Source organism: Asterias amurensis, chromosome 17 (assembly GCF_032118995.1).
Source record: "Asterias amurensis chromosome 17, ASM3211899v1".
In the NCBI taxonomy this organism is placed as follows: domain Eukaryota; kingdom Metazoa; phylum Echinodermata; class Asteroidea; order Forcipulatida; family Asteriidae; genus Asterias; species Asterias amurensis.
In genome coordinates, this window is record NC_092664.1 from 4,168,585 (window position 1) to 4,183,173 (window position 14,589).

Sequence of the window (14,589 nt, forward strand, 5' to 3'; positions counted from 1 at the left end):
CACTTGGCCAAAAGAAACAGGGGTCAAATTTCATGGCTCTGCTTACCGCTGAGTTCTGCACTTACCATCACCATTCTCCGTTTGCACTGCAAGCGCCGAATATCTGCACTAGCTGTGTAAGCGAAGAATGCCTAGTAATGTTGAGTATGCACGCGCAAAAGCTAAAATGCCCAAGTTACCTGTGAAATAACGCACAGAATTCCCTGTTGCCATAAGCGCTGATTCTTTGCTTACGCTTGCAGAGCCATGAAATTGGGCTCTGATCTTTGCCATCATCATGCCATTATCAACACTGACAAAATAAATCTAATGATACCTTAAGCCAGATAATGGTTTTCCCCTTTCAAGCAAAGGTTTGGTCACATGAAAGTTAAAACAACAAGATGACCACGCCATTAGGCAATGTGCACCTAGTAGTTTAAGAAGATTGTGAATAGATGACAGTTTGAGAGAGAGGAAACCACAAGGACCATTGAAAAAAGAACAAACTTAATCATTTTTACACACTCAATTATTTTATGTGTATGTTTGTATAAACGGTGTATTTTTACTTAACTAAATCTTTAAAATATTGTTCTCATTGGGGTATTTTCCTTTTTTGTCTAAATCCTGTTGTTGATGAAATTACAACTGTCATTGTTACAGTGTGGTTATTATTCTACTTTACACACGGGTACAGCAAAACAAAATCAGTGTTAATCACTCACCATGCAAAGCCTTGACTCTTTATAATGTAATTGTATGTCTTTGTTTCCCATTCTTGTATATTCTTAATTTGTATTTGACTCATCAGAGACCATAGCAGTCCAACGCGGCTTGCACCCAAATGCCCAAAGCGGCTGCAAACAAAATAATAATAGTTTTATCACAGCTTGAATGGAAGGGCGTCTCAAAATACTTCAAACTTTATTACCACTGCCGTCGATTTCACAAAACTCTTCCTAACTTAAGACTAATCTTAGGACTTAGGACGAGTCCCAACCCTGCACTGTAGCATGCAGACCTTAAGATTAATCCTAAGATAGGACGATATAAGACGAGTCCTAACTCTTTGTGAAATCGACGGCTGGGCCTTAAATTATTCCTAAAACCATCTCAGCTCCCTTGGGAGTATACAGCAGGTGCTGCGAGTTACCGCGCTCCAAGCTAATCATCCATATAAACCATCTCTGCCCTCAAAGATACCCATTTTACCCCTGGGTGGAGAGAAGCAATGGTTAAGTGTCTTGCTCAAGGACACAAGTGTCATGAACTTGATTCGAACCCACATCTCGATGAACAACCAGAACTTGAGTCCAATGCTCTTATCCACTCGGCCACGTCAAAATGTGACCTACTTTCGCTCAATCCAGAGGGGTAAAGAGGGGTAAAGACACTTTTTAACGTTTTCCATGTAAACATAGAATCTACAACTGTAAAACCAAACCATGTTGGCCTATGACTTTTTCTTCAAAGTCTTCCTGACATTTTTTCCCGATTAGGAAAACCTCTACAAGATTGTAATGTCTGGGAGTAAAGATGGATTGCACTAAGCGTCATCAACCGCCATATTTGATGTATAAGCAATGCAAAAGTGCATATGTGTATGTGCTACGCACAGCTCTTAGCCAATGATAGCCTTGCACGTGCGCTTATTTGATCAAATGTGGCGGATGATGATGCTTAGTCCAATCCATTTATGTGGATGATTATACACAAATGAATGGTCCCTATGTGTTATGAGCTTTTGAGGCTTTAATAGTGTTACATGTGATACTTCATTATTGCATCCCACCCGAGCAAATATGCCTGTGATTTTTTTCACAGAACTCGGGTAAGTACTGAGTATACCATGCTAACACACATCGGTCTAATGGGTAAAAACAAAAATTAATATACTTTATAATTGTTATTATTACATCTAGGTCTAACTAAACATTTCCAAAGCGAAACATGCAGCTTTTCTTTGAAAACAAAAACCCAAGTTTTTGACATTTTATGTAGGGTCATTGCAATAGTTATTTGATATCACTACAAGGCATTTACATGTAGATGAAAAAAAAAGAGTTTGTAATAAATGTTCATTTGTTTTTTTAAATATATTTTTGTATCACCAGTTCTTAAATAGGCCTATATATAAGTATATTCAAGTATAATCGGTAGCTACAGTGTTTTTTAGGGTGTTTTTTCTGAACGACAAAGTATACCTTAGGTTTTTAAAGCCATTCGGTTGGTTAAATCCCATAAAAATATCGATTTACTGGTCCCATTAAACTGTTGAAAATGTTATTTCAAAAGATGGTAACATTTTTGAGATATTGCCAATAATCTGAGCGACTATGTTCAAGCGGGAAGACTTGTGTTGTGTAACACATGTAAAAGAACCCAGGACACTTATCGAAAAGAGAAGGGGTTCGCCCCGTTGTTTCTGGCTGTGGCTGCTGTACGCGCCATAGCACCTTGTAAACCCTTATAAGGTGCAACATAATTGGGTCTCAGAATTCATCACTTCAAAAATAAATATCTTTCTGAAAGTTTGTTTAAACTCAGCGCCTTGAGTTCTTTGTTGGTAGATACGTGCTATATAAGACTTCAATATTGTTATTATTATATTATTATATTTTTGGACTAATTAACCAAGGTATGTCCTTCCCTTTTTTAAGATACTACATAGAAAACATATGGTGGGGTGGTGGTGGTTGGGGAACAAGATTTCTTGGTAACCAAGAAAACCCCTTTTGTTTTTATCTGTAAATAAGCAACAAGGAAACCTGGTATATCATCAAATGGGGATCAGGAATAGTACTTGTCTTATCCTTTAATCTTAAAGGAACCTTATATTTATACATATAGATTGAAAATCCATGTTAAACAAGATTTGTCAGAGACATTTATCTGTATTTACCCAGTGTTTTTTCTGAATAAAGAGTACTTGCAAAGTAAGCAGCACCTGTTAAACATACAGTGTCACATCTTGGTTTTATTCAGCATTGTTGATTATAGTCCATATTTAAAAAGAAAAAAATATTATCAACAAATATACAATCAAAGTCTCCCTTCGAAAGACCTTTGTCACGCTGTCACCATCTTGGTCATGTTCCCTGTCTCCATAACAGAAATGAATGCTAACATTCATTGGGCAAACATGGTACCATACTATTATTTCCTCCAGCCTCAGTTTGGTTACAATGAGTTGGACTGGAGTAAAATCAAGATGGCCTCACCGTGATAAAGGTCTATACAGTGTCTAATTCTTGACAAAACAACAGAAAAAGTTGAATCACAGTTGTGTTACTTGGGTCCTTTGGGAAGACACTTAATTGGATAATTCTCATCGTCCATGCGAAAATGGGTAAATGGGATAGTATACACATATTGACTGGCAACGAGGTAACTAGTGTACGTCTATTCCCACGCGGGACTTTGAGTGACCAGAAGAGCGACCTATTATAGGTCCCTCTTTTGGTCACTCACAGGCCCGAGGGGGAATAGACGTACACTAGTTACTGAATTATGCCAGTCAATATGTGTTTTATAACACAGCTCGGTCTTAAAATGTCAAATAAGAACAGAACCAACTGAGTTATCTAGCCCTATGTTGGCGGTGTCCCTATTTGGTAGCTCAGTTGGTAGAGCGCCGTCACGTTAATCCGGAGGTCGTTGGTTCGAATCCCACTCTCGTAAATTCTTTATTCAACCCCGAAAATCATTTCAAAATTTACCCAGTCAGTTTCCCTTGTGGTTTATATTGATATCTTTTATTTTATCATTAATATCATCAAGTGAGGGTTCAAATCCCGGTTATGCCACTTGTATCCTTGAGCAAGGCATTGTACCATAATTACTTCTCTTAACCCAGATGTACAAATGTGAACCTGAGTGGGCTTAGACTGTACTGTCTTGGATTAACCTCTAAGCACTAATTTAAGCAGCTTTTGGTTCTATGTGCCCCAGGGAGTTGAGCAAGTTAAAGGGATTGTCTGAAAGGTTGCCTAAGGAACAAGGATAATATAAATGTTGTACAGCACAGGGTATTGGCAAACCCCTCGCTGTGCTTTATGTTTTAATGTGTATGTAGGTATGTAGTTGCTGGGCACCTCTGAAAAACAGTGTTTTACTGAGAGGTTTCCCCAGGGTAAAGAAGAAATAAATAAATAAATAAATAAATACATACCTCCGGACTCTCTCAACTATAATCCTCAGTACAGAGACTTTCTTATCAAAACTACTCATACAAATTATTAAATAAAACAAATTATTGGTTAAATATTGGTGTCATAATAAACTTTTATTCGGCTGGAAGTAACACTCAATCCGCAGATCAGGTGGAATAATTGGAACCCCAAATCTGCCTCAAATTGTGTTACGTGATATCAAAAAAAAAAAATTGAAACAAAAATGTATTGAAATTTTTCTAATTTGATGGTTTCTTTTGGGGTCGTTTTATAGAAGACATATTTTAATCTACTTTGTACAAAAATATCTAATGAAGCCGATGTGCTCCATGATGAAATGTTACAAATTCTAACTCTTGTCTTTGTTTGGCCATTAACCATACACAAACATTTAGTCAGTAAAAAAATAAACCAAAAAATAAACAAGGAAACAAACAAACAATCAAACAAATAGATAAATAAAGTAACAAGTAAATCAATAAGTTAGTGTTTTTAAAAGTTAATACAGTTAAATTAAAGTGTTGATTGACATTGTCAATTAAACAAAAGTAAACATAACAGGATTCATACTTTTACCGCGCGGTCACATTATTTCTTGTAGCAAGGCTCTTTAAACAGTGACGTCAGAAACGATTGACCAATCGGATCACAGTATAATAGTGACAGTGTGGTCACTTTTCGGCAGAACACCGACCAAAGCAGACGACATTACCAGGAGCTCCAAAACCGTGTGTGATAAAATAGCTCAAAATGTTCGCTACTCTCAACAAAAGTTGGGTTTGGGCTGAAAAAGACTCTTCTCTAAGCCTCCAAGGACAACCTGCTACACTCTCTGGAGCTTTATACATGCCGGTATTCCTCCTCTGGACCCAGTTACCCAGCAGACGATTATATGCTCCAAGGAAAAACAAAATGGCTCACACTCTCAGAACTGGTTGACTGGAAAAACTTCTCTCCTTGGTTTCGGCTGGAACTACCTCGTCTTGAAGCCTCCTTGGACAACCTACTGCACTCTACAGGACTTAATACATTCCGTTTTATCCCCTGGATTCAATATACACAGCAGAAAAGCCCAGGTAAGCCAGTGCTATTTCCATATCCCCCATTTTTAAAGGACGTTTGAGTACCGGATAGTCATTTTATCTGTGCACGTGTGCATGAACCTCCCATGGTTGAAGACAGACTCACAACAATAGTCATGACAGTCGGTAATTTTGCCACCTGAAAAGATATCTTCGATGTATTATTAAGTTCTTTAAAAAGTTGAATTAAAGTACTCAGCCAACAACCCAAAGCCCACTTCAGTTGGAACAATTGTCTAATAAATGTTGTTTGGATTTGAAAGATTTCTTCTCGTTTTGCACTTTCTACAAAAAAATATGTGTGATATTTTTTATAAAATGTGTTTCAATATTAAGTCTATTAATAAGACACCAACATGTAGTATACAAATATTGACTGCTTCGAGTGCTATGGTTAAAAGGGTACCGGACACTTCGGCACCTTGCAAACTCGGCACCAGCAAACTCGGCACCTCTCAAACTCGGCACCCACTCGGCACCAAGAATGTCGACACCAAACAAACTCGGCACCGGCTTGTTTTGGTCCAACAAACTCGGCACCAAACAAACTCGGCACCGGCCTATTTTGGTCCAATAAACCATTGAGAAATAAACCAAACTCGGCACCAACAGCACATACCAACCCGAAGAGTAGTATTAAAACAAGTTAAGTATGTGTACTTAACACCATAAAAACTGGCTTGAATTCAGTTAAAATAATTAGTAGTTATGCTAGCTTTTATAAGACCATAACCGCTTCCGAACTTTTGAACAAATTTGCATAGGAGATTTTTTTTCCCCGAAAACTTTACGTCCGCACGTTCAGGTTTTTTGTTTTGTTTTTTGTTTACATGTTGGTGAAAGTGCATCGCTATTTGTTGATGTAATGGGCTTTGAAAATGTTAGCGTTTGGTTGGCAATGGTCGAATTTTTGATTTTGAAGAGTGTGTGATTTGGGAGCCTGATTTGCCTACATGGCGGCCGTCGGCCGTGGGGGACTTTTGCCCCACCACGGCGGCGGCAGCGACAGTTCAGTACTCTTTATTTTGAGTTTAATGTTTTTCAAAGTTTCGTGTAAATGTTCCCCCAAAAATACTAAGACATCGAAATTACGTATTTTTGACTAAAAAACGTCTTAAAAAGGGCGCCCTCACTAATATTATTAATTATTTGATACAGATCTTTGAAAAGGGCGACCTCACTATGACAGTGAAAAATGAATAATAATTATTAGGTATGTATAGTCGACACACGACGAGGATCTGGATTTATTTTAATTTCCCGAGTTTGCAACCGTGGCAGATCGAGCATTTCAACCAGGTGCCGAGTTTGTAGTTGTGCATGTGCCGAGTTTGTGATAGCCGAGTTTGCAAGGTGCCGAGGTTCTGGGTGCCAAGTTTGAGAGGTGCCGAGTTTGCTGGTGCCGAGTTTGCAAGGTGCCGAAGTGTCCGGTATTCGGTTAAAACTATGACTCCTGAGGTGATCCCCGGAGCATTCTATTTTCCCGAGGCGAAGCCGAGGGAAAATAGAACACTCCGGGGATCACCGAGAGGGTCATAGTTTTTAACCATTGCACGAGTAAAAGCAGTCAATATTTGTTTTATAACACCCCAAACATTTCTAAATACTGTACTATTATTATTAAGTAATTATTATTAAGACCTGAATGCTACAATCCACGGATGACGCGAATACAGATTGCAAACACTTTTACTTACTGTGTTGCATGTAGTGTCGTGCAATCCGAAATGGTTACAGACTATTAATTTATCATCCTCGTACACGCAACGGACGTCTGGGTACTGCACGCCGTGTGCTAGTCTGTCGGACTAGCGCACGGCGCCGTGTGCTAGTCTTCGGACTAGTGCATGGCAAACCGATGCATTATCACACCGTCGTCTCGCAAAACTAAGACATGTCATGTGACGCGCTCTAAACCAACTAAAATAATAAGCACTAGAACATGTATACTCAGTCACAATGAAATATTGTAGACTCTGTTTTAAAAGTTGTGTTTCCAATCTGAATGACAAAGATCTACTCAGATGATAACACAAATACTGAATGTTTTTTATTCATGTTAAAGTGTGAATACTTTTATTCGTTGAAGATGGAAAGCCATTTAACCCAGCTCCGCATCATTGAAAAGAATAATCCATCTTTCAACTCATGCAAATATTCGCACCAATGATCTTCATAAACATTTTTAGTTTTTCATACCCAGAATAAATGTCATGTCCTGGGCCCAATTTCATGGCTCTGCTTACCGCCGAAATCTGTGCTTATGATCGCGATTCCCCGCTTACGTGCAAGTGCCAAATTTCTGCGCTAGCATTGTAAGCGTAGAATGCCGAATAACATCAAGTAAGCATGCGCAGAAGCTAACCAGTCGCTAACCAGTGAAATACACTTGCCGTTGCAAAGAATTCCCTGCTTCCGTAAGCGCCAATTCTGTGCTTACGGAGAGCCATGAAATTGGGCCCTGATGGTGAGTCAGTTAAACAAAAAAAATAAAAATCATCTCTTTTCTCTAATAACTGTTAAACTAATGTTAAACAAATAAAAAGGTTAGAACAAAGTTTGAATCCTCCTTATAGAAAACGATAAACAGATTTATGAAATTTGAGGAAATGCCTAAAATATTCTAGGAGAAACACAGTCACTACACTTGTTTTGTTCTTATGATAGTAAGGAAATGCCCAACCATCTTAAAGGAACACGTTGCCTTGGATCGGTCGAGTTGGTCTTTAAAAAGCGTTTGTAACCGTTTTTTATAAAATGCATATGGGTAGAAAGATGTTGTAAAAGTAGAATACAATGATCCACATAAACATGCCTCGAAATTGCGTGGTTTTCCTTTTACCTCGTCAACTAACACGTCGGCCATTTATGGGGGTCAAAATTTTGACTCCCATAAATGGCCGACCGTGTTAGTTCTCACAGTAGAAGGAAAACCACGCAATTTCGAGGCAAACTTGTGTGGATCATTGTATTCTACTTTTAAAACATCTTTCCAACCATATGCATTATATACAAAACGGTTACAAACGCTTTTGTTTTGACCAACTCGTCCGATCCAAGGCAACGTGTTCCTTTAAGATGAAACACAAGTCTTCATTATTCATAGGATGGTTGAAGAAATGCCTCAACCATCCTATGAAAAAACCCAGTTGCCATGTATTATTTATTCCTAGGGTAGTTAGGGAAATGCCTAAACCATCATAGGAGGAAAAACACAGTTACTATGTCTTTTTAATCCTAGGATTGTTAAGGAATTGCCTCAACCATCCTATGAAGAAAATACAGCTCTTATGTGTTTGTTTTTTGTTCCTAGGATAGTTTAGGAAATGCCTCAACCATCCTATGAGGAAAACACAGTTGATATGTGAGTTTTTGTTTCCAGGACAGTAAAGGGCAACTATAAAAAAGACTTTGAATACAAGTTTTTTAAATTCTAGTTTACCTGAGCAAGTAATGTCAAAGACCATTTTACTCACTTGGTGTATCTTAACATGTGTATAAAGTAAACAAACCCATGCAAATTTGAGCTAAATTGAGCTAAAAAGCTAAAGTCGCGAGAAAATAATGAAATAAAAAACACCCTTGTCACACAAAGTTTGGAGCTTTTACATGTAGATGTTTGATTGGAAAACTCAAAGTCTAATTCATGAGGTCTCGAAATAAAATTTGTTGAAATTACTACACTTCAGAGAGAGCCGTTTCTCGCAATTTTTTTAACAGCTATCCATTTATTGTTACCAAGTAAGGTGTGTGCTAATAATTATTTTGATAATTACCAATAGTGTTCAATGCCTTTAAAACAGTGTAAGTTTAAATCAAATCTTTGAACGTTTATGTTTTGTGACTTTCAAAAAATATACCTAAACCCTTTATTAAACTGTGTCTTGACTAGGCCTGGGCGAATTATTCGAATATCCGGTTAATGGCGAATAGGTTTTCCTATCCGTAACCGCGAATGCCTTTTTTTTTTTAACCGGATATCCGCATAGGGCGCGAATACCTATTTACAAACCGTATAATTCTGTAATTACAACCGAGTAACCGGATATTCTTTAATATCCGAATATCCGCGGACGTCGGGCGACAACTGATATGAATTTTTTGTCTGAATCCTTATGAAACTTCTATTAAGACAGCATAAAACAGCATATATTAAGTATTTAACTATGCTCACCTCCGTGAAGAGTTAAAACAATGACATTTCTGACGTAATTTGTTCAAAGATTACAAAAGTTTTCCTTCACGTAGAGTCAGTCACGATCAAAAGAAAAAGCAAATCGCCCTCTTTAAATTAGATCCGGTCATTATTATGATTGAACCGAGTGACACTGTCTAAAACTAATATCAATCCGCCCATATAGATCTCATTCACAAACGAACAGCGCCCTCTAGCGGCAAAAACAAATATTATTATTATTTATTTTTTTTTTTTTTTGGCCAGCGGTATCCGAATAACAAGATACGCTGGTGTACGTCCAATAAGTTATGGGTAAGTTTTTAATAAGTTAAGAGCACTCTGAAACACACTGATATTCGTCACGCAACTTCGACAACCAATTGAGTTCAAAATTTAACAGGTTTGTATTGTTAATTTGTGCATATGTTGAGATACACCATCTGAGAAGACTGATCTTTGACAATTACCAATAGTGTCCAGTGTCTTTAAGCAATAAATATTGCGTAAGTGGACTTTTTTGTGCACTTTCTTGATATCAGCTGCTGGGTTAATTGAAAACTTATCACCGGCTGAAGTTAAAGTCAATTATCTGACAAGTATCTATGAAGATAGATCAATAATCAAAAAAGTAACATGATAGTGGTACACTTATTTAACAGGTGAAACACCCATTACTGAACGCACAACAGGTGTAGACAGAGTACAAGAGATGATTCCAGCTGCTAAAGCTAGGCTACCCTCTGCAGTTGACTCAAGCATGCAGATGTTTCCATCAATGGCTGGGCAGAGGAGTGTCGCTTCCAAGCTGAGGTAAGAACAAACAAACAGAAAGCAAAGTATTTATTTAATGTTAGTCTAAGGTCTAATATTCGGTAGTTTACACCAGGACAGAGCCAAATAGACCGATCCATTTGGCTCCGCCCATGACGCACGTGTGAGCAAGAACCTGGGGGGCTCTCATGCCTTTCTGCACAACCGCGCGCACCAAGCATATGCGCACGTATGTCAGACCTTACTTGTCGGACCTTCGTTGCATTGTGATTGGTCAATACGCAATGGGGCGGAGCTTAGTGGATCGGTCTATTTCATTGAACTGCTGAAGCACGAAAATAAGCTAAGCAAAAAAACACTAGAGCTAAATTGCATTTGTGCACAAATGCAGAGCTGTTTCGTCAACAAAAAATTCAAATTTCTCAACTGAGTTTTAAATTTGTTGGGTATTCAAAGCAATTTGCCCAATGTGGCATAAACAAAAAAATAGTTTGGATTATACCATATTCAGATAGCAATTTATGTGTTAAAGGTGCAAAAATGGAAAGATCATAAAATATCATGTGATGACGTCATCATGACGTCATTTTACATTTCATAAGAACTTGTCAATATCCAACAACCTACCAAGTTTCAACATGATCGCATAATTACTTATAGGGAGTTATGATAGTTCAAAAAGTGCACCTTTGAGGCCAAGTCACGTGACCCCTGATGACGTCATAAATCTGAAACTTCACACAAATGATGGCTGCCTGACCGTAAACGTTTGCGTAAAATTTAAAGTGATTACAAAAAACTTCACCACAGACATCTTCAAAAAGTCCATTTTGAAGAGTTTTCAACCTGCCGCTAGAGGGCGCTGTTGCATTTTGTGACGTCATTGGTATTTTTTTGGAACTGCCCACTCTTGCCAGGCACTAACATCGTTAAAAGCAACTTCATATCTTTTGCCAATTTTGAATTAGAGGGCCACTTCCGGTTTCGACCGGAAGTAGAGGTCATGTGAGGTCACGCACACAAAACAAAATGAAGACCTAATTTATCCCTCCCCAATCCCGCAAACAGAAACCTACGGTCTCATGTGGCTGATTTGTTATAAATTTCCAAACATTTAACATAAAACACCTTTAAGCTGACGTCACGTGACCGGTGATGACGTCATCATGACATCATTGCTTTAGGATCATCTTTGTACCATAACCTTCAATCCCTGAAAGTTTCATTGCATATCGCAATATATTGCAACATATCGCGATATATCGATATTTCGATTAAAACCAAAGCGATCCGATATCGAAATCGTTTTTAAATTATTATCGCGATATTCGATAATATCGTGATATTGCCCAAGCTTAGCCTTGCCCCCTCTATTGAAATTCGCCAGGCATGCATTGCATTAGTCAGAGGCTTGAGTCGAAACAGGGTCCACTGATGAGCTGGAAGTCAAGACTAATTGGTGTATCTTAATGTCTAGGCGTTATGAGTTAGATTCCTGTGCTTGTCCATCTGTATCTGTTTCAAAACTAGAGGTCGAGAACACATCACTCCGTTCACTACTCAACGCATCAACTACAAGATTCTTCTGCTCACAATTAAAGGACATGCTCCGGCACTTCAGTTTTTTCTCCAAAGGTTCTTAATGTATTCCTTCAATTTATGGTAATCATACAACTCACAATTTCAGCCAGCATATTGTCCACGTACCTATACTCGCTACGGTCATTGAGCTTTCTACTCAGCTGTGCCATCAATGGAACTATCTCCCTCTCAATTCGTCAAGCTACTTCTACTGACTCATTCAAATCTCTATTGAAGATTCATGTACTTGTAATGTGAGGTTATTGCACTTAGAATTGCCAGTAGTTACGTGCTTATAAATGTAAATATTATTATTGTTATTATTTTTATAATGTAACTTGCAATCAGAGACGATGGTTTATCAGGCATGACCAGTACTAACAGTTGATAAATAAGACTCATTACCAATTGGAGATCCTCTTCTACAAAGCACCTTGAGTAATTTTCTAAGCTGTTTCTACTTGATGGCATATATAAATGGATTGAGACAGTAGCAACCATGGCAATCTTCGTGAGAAATGAAGCGGATGTATAGCGGATGTATAGTCGATATACAGACCCAGAACGATGGAGATAGAAATGATCTCGTCAGGGATCCAACAAACTCCAAAGGTGATGAAGACAACTAGTAGGAGGATTTTGAAACCTGTGTTACGGCATGCCCGCATCAGACATCCCCCTGGCTCTCAACAGCTTTACCCCCACTGGTGCTTGGTACTGCTAAAGGGGCAACAACTTGCGTTGCTCCAGCCCCCTTTTTAAGATGATGTGGATGTGAATGAAAACCATTAATATACTCAAGACTGGGATGAGTCCAGAATGACAACTGAAATAAAGACAACACTCGCGAGTGGGAGTTCAACTAGTAGACACTCTTCATTTTCATTGTATGAAGATGTTGTATATAACAAACACAAATCCACAATCACATAGAAACAATGATTATGATGGCATTTCTAGGAGTAACCAGTCTCTAGGATCAAAAGGGGTACTTTTGACAGGATTGTGAAGACCAAGATAAAAGTGGAGGTGATGAAAAAGCCCAGATGAAGTACTTGGAAATCAAGAGGTAGCAGTTAACCCCTTCAGACCTGGAGAGAGAGTGGGTACTCTCTTAATTCTGAGGATTGAAATTTCAATCTATTAGATTGAATTGTCAATCTTTCACAGATTGCCGTTGGGGTACAATCTGTCCGGATTGAAAACCAATCTTTATTTAGAGTGAAAATTTTCAATCTAAAAACGATTGGAATTTCAAACTATTAGATTGAATATTTCAATCAATTTTCAATCGAATTTGGATTGAAAAATGTTCAATCTTGACTGAAGATTGAACTTTTTCAATCTAAAAGTTTGAAATTATCAATCATTAAAAGATTGAAAATAGTTCGAAATTTTCAATCATTATAATAGATTGAAAATTCTCAGTCCAAATCAGTAATGGAAGTCAACGTACACAAGTTGTACAATTGAACAAAAATTCCATGTCCACAGAACAGTATTCTTAATTCAATGCATTGTTGCTTTAATTCAATTCAATTCAATTCAGTACATTAAATTCAATAAATACATTCAACTCAAGTAACACAGTAAATTACAATAATTAAGTTTAGGCAGTCCCCAGCTATTAATTTCTTGAATTGGGCAATGGTCTTGATTAATTACTTTAGGCAACGAATTGCTTAACAGTTTTCTGTGTAGCAAAATTGTACAGGGTACCAGTCAAAAATGGTACATGTGAGATGGTATCTTTGCTGGAAACCACGATTTTGCTGTGCTAAGCTGACTTCACTGACTTCACTTAATTCAATTTCATTAAAAAAAAAACTCCCCTCAGTTTTGAACTGTTCTAAGTCCAATACTTTTATAATACCAAATAACTATTTCCCATGTTAAGGCCAAAAAAGATACATTTTGACAAACTCTTTTTGAGGAATAGTTTAAACAGGGAGCAGGGGATGAACAAAACAAGTAAAAGCTCCCATGTTGATGCTCGCTCTGTACACAAATTTTAGTGAGCATTTTGTTGCAATAATAAATAAAAAAAATAGATTAAAACAAAACGTTCATCGTTTACCTTTTTGAACCAACCTTTGCCCCAAAACAAATTTTACTTTTATTCTCAATCCCACTGGCCACAACACAATAGTAAAATAATATTTTTTAAAAGTTCAAAATTCTAAAAATTGAAGATTATTTTTCCAAAAAAATCACGTTTTAATTATACACACTCAGCAGTTCCAACAAAATATGTTAATGAGTCAATAATGCAGGGTTTTAACTTGTTTTTATTAAGGTCTTGAGTACTTTAAGGAGGCTTATCACTACACCAAACATCATGGTAACACAGATGGAGATAACCTGGCCATATCTATGTCAATAGTTTTTTTCCTAACTGAATTAAAGACTGTCTGACAAAGTTCATATGCAGACAAACTGCAAGTACCTACTGGTTTGTTAAGAATGAGGTGCCACAAGGCACTCGATCTGCTGCTACTGCTGCACGATCCATATTTGGACTGGTTCTTGTTTACTGAACTATATGCAGCAAGTATACCAGGGAACTGAGTCCACACAGATAGATCCTCTGGGAAATAAAAGAAACATAAAGTGTAAACACTATTAGTTACATGTTGCACAGAATGGTGAAAAAAATAAGCAGGTTTTGTGTGAAATCAATCTTTTTTGTTACTCAAAAAAGCATTCTTATAAGCTGTAGGCAAATTGTACAGCTTAGTTATCACACAAGCGGGAGCGGAATACGGAAAATATAGCGCTTCTTTGGAGTTGATATGGGACGCAGAAGCGCTATATTTTCCGTATT

General features: G+C 37.6%; 1 protein-coding gene across 3 annotated transcripts in view; it reads left to right on the top strand.

Moving 5' to 3' along the window:
* The first annotated feature begins 4,851 nt into the window (after positions 1–4,851).
* The window catches only part of LOC139949633 (uncharacterized), a 60,352-nt gene continuing 50,614 nt past the window's right edge, over positions 4,852–14,589 (top strand). For 2 of the 3 annotated variants that reach the window (XM_071948075.1, XM_071948078.1), the window contains exons 1-2: positions 4,852–5,230; positions 10,073–10,223. The gene's annotated coding sequence lies outside the window, so the exon portion shown is untranslated. Of the gene's footprint in view, positions 5,231–9,895; positions 10,224–14,589 lie in introns of those variants that run through there. The other variant, XM_071948076.1, reaches the window with a different exon arrangement.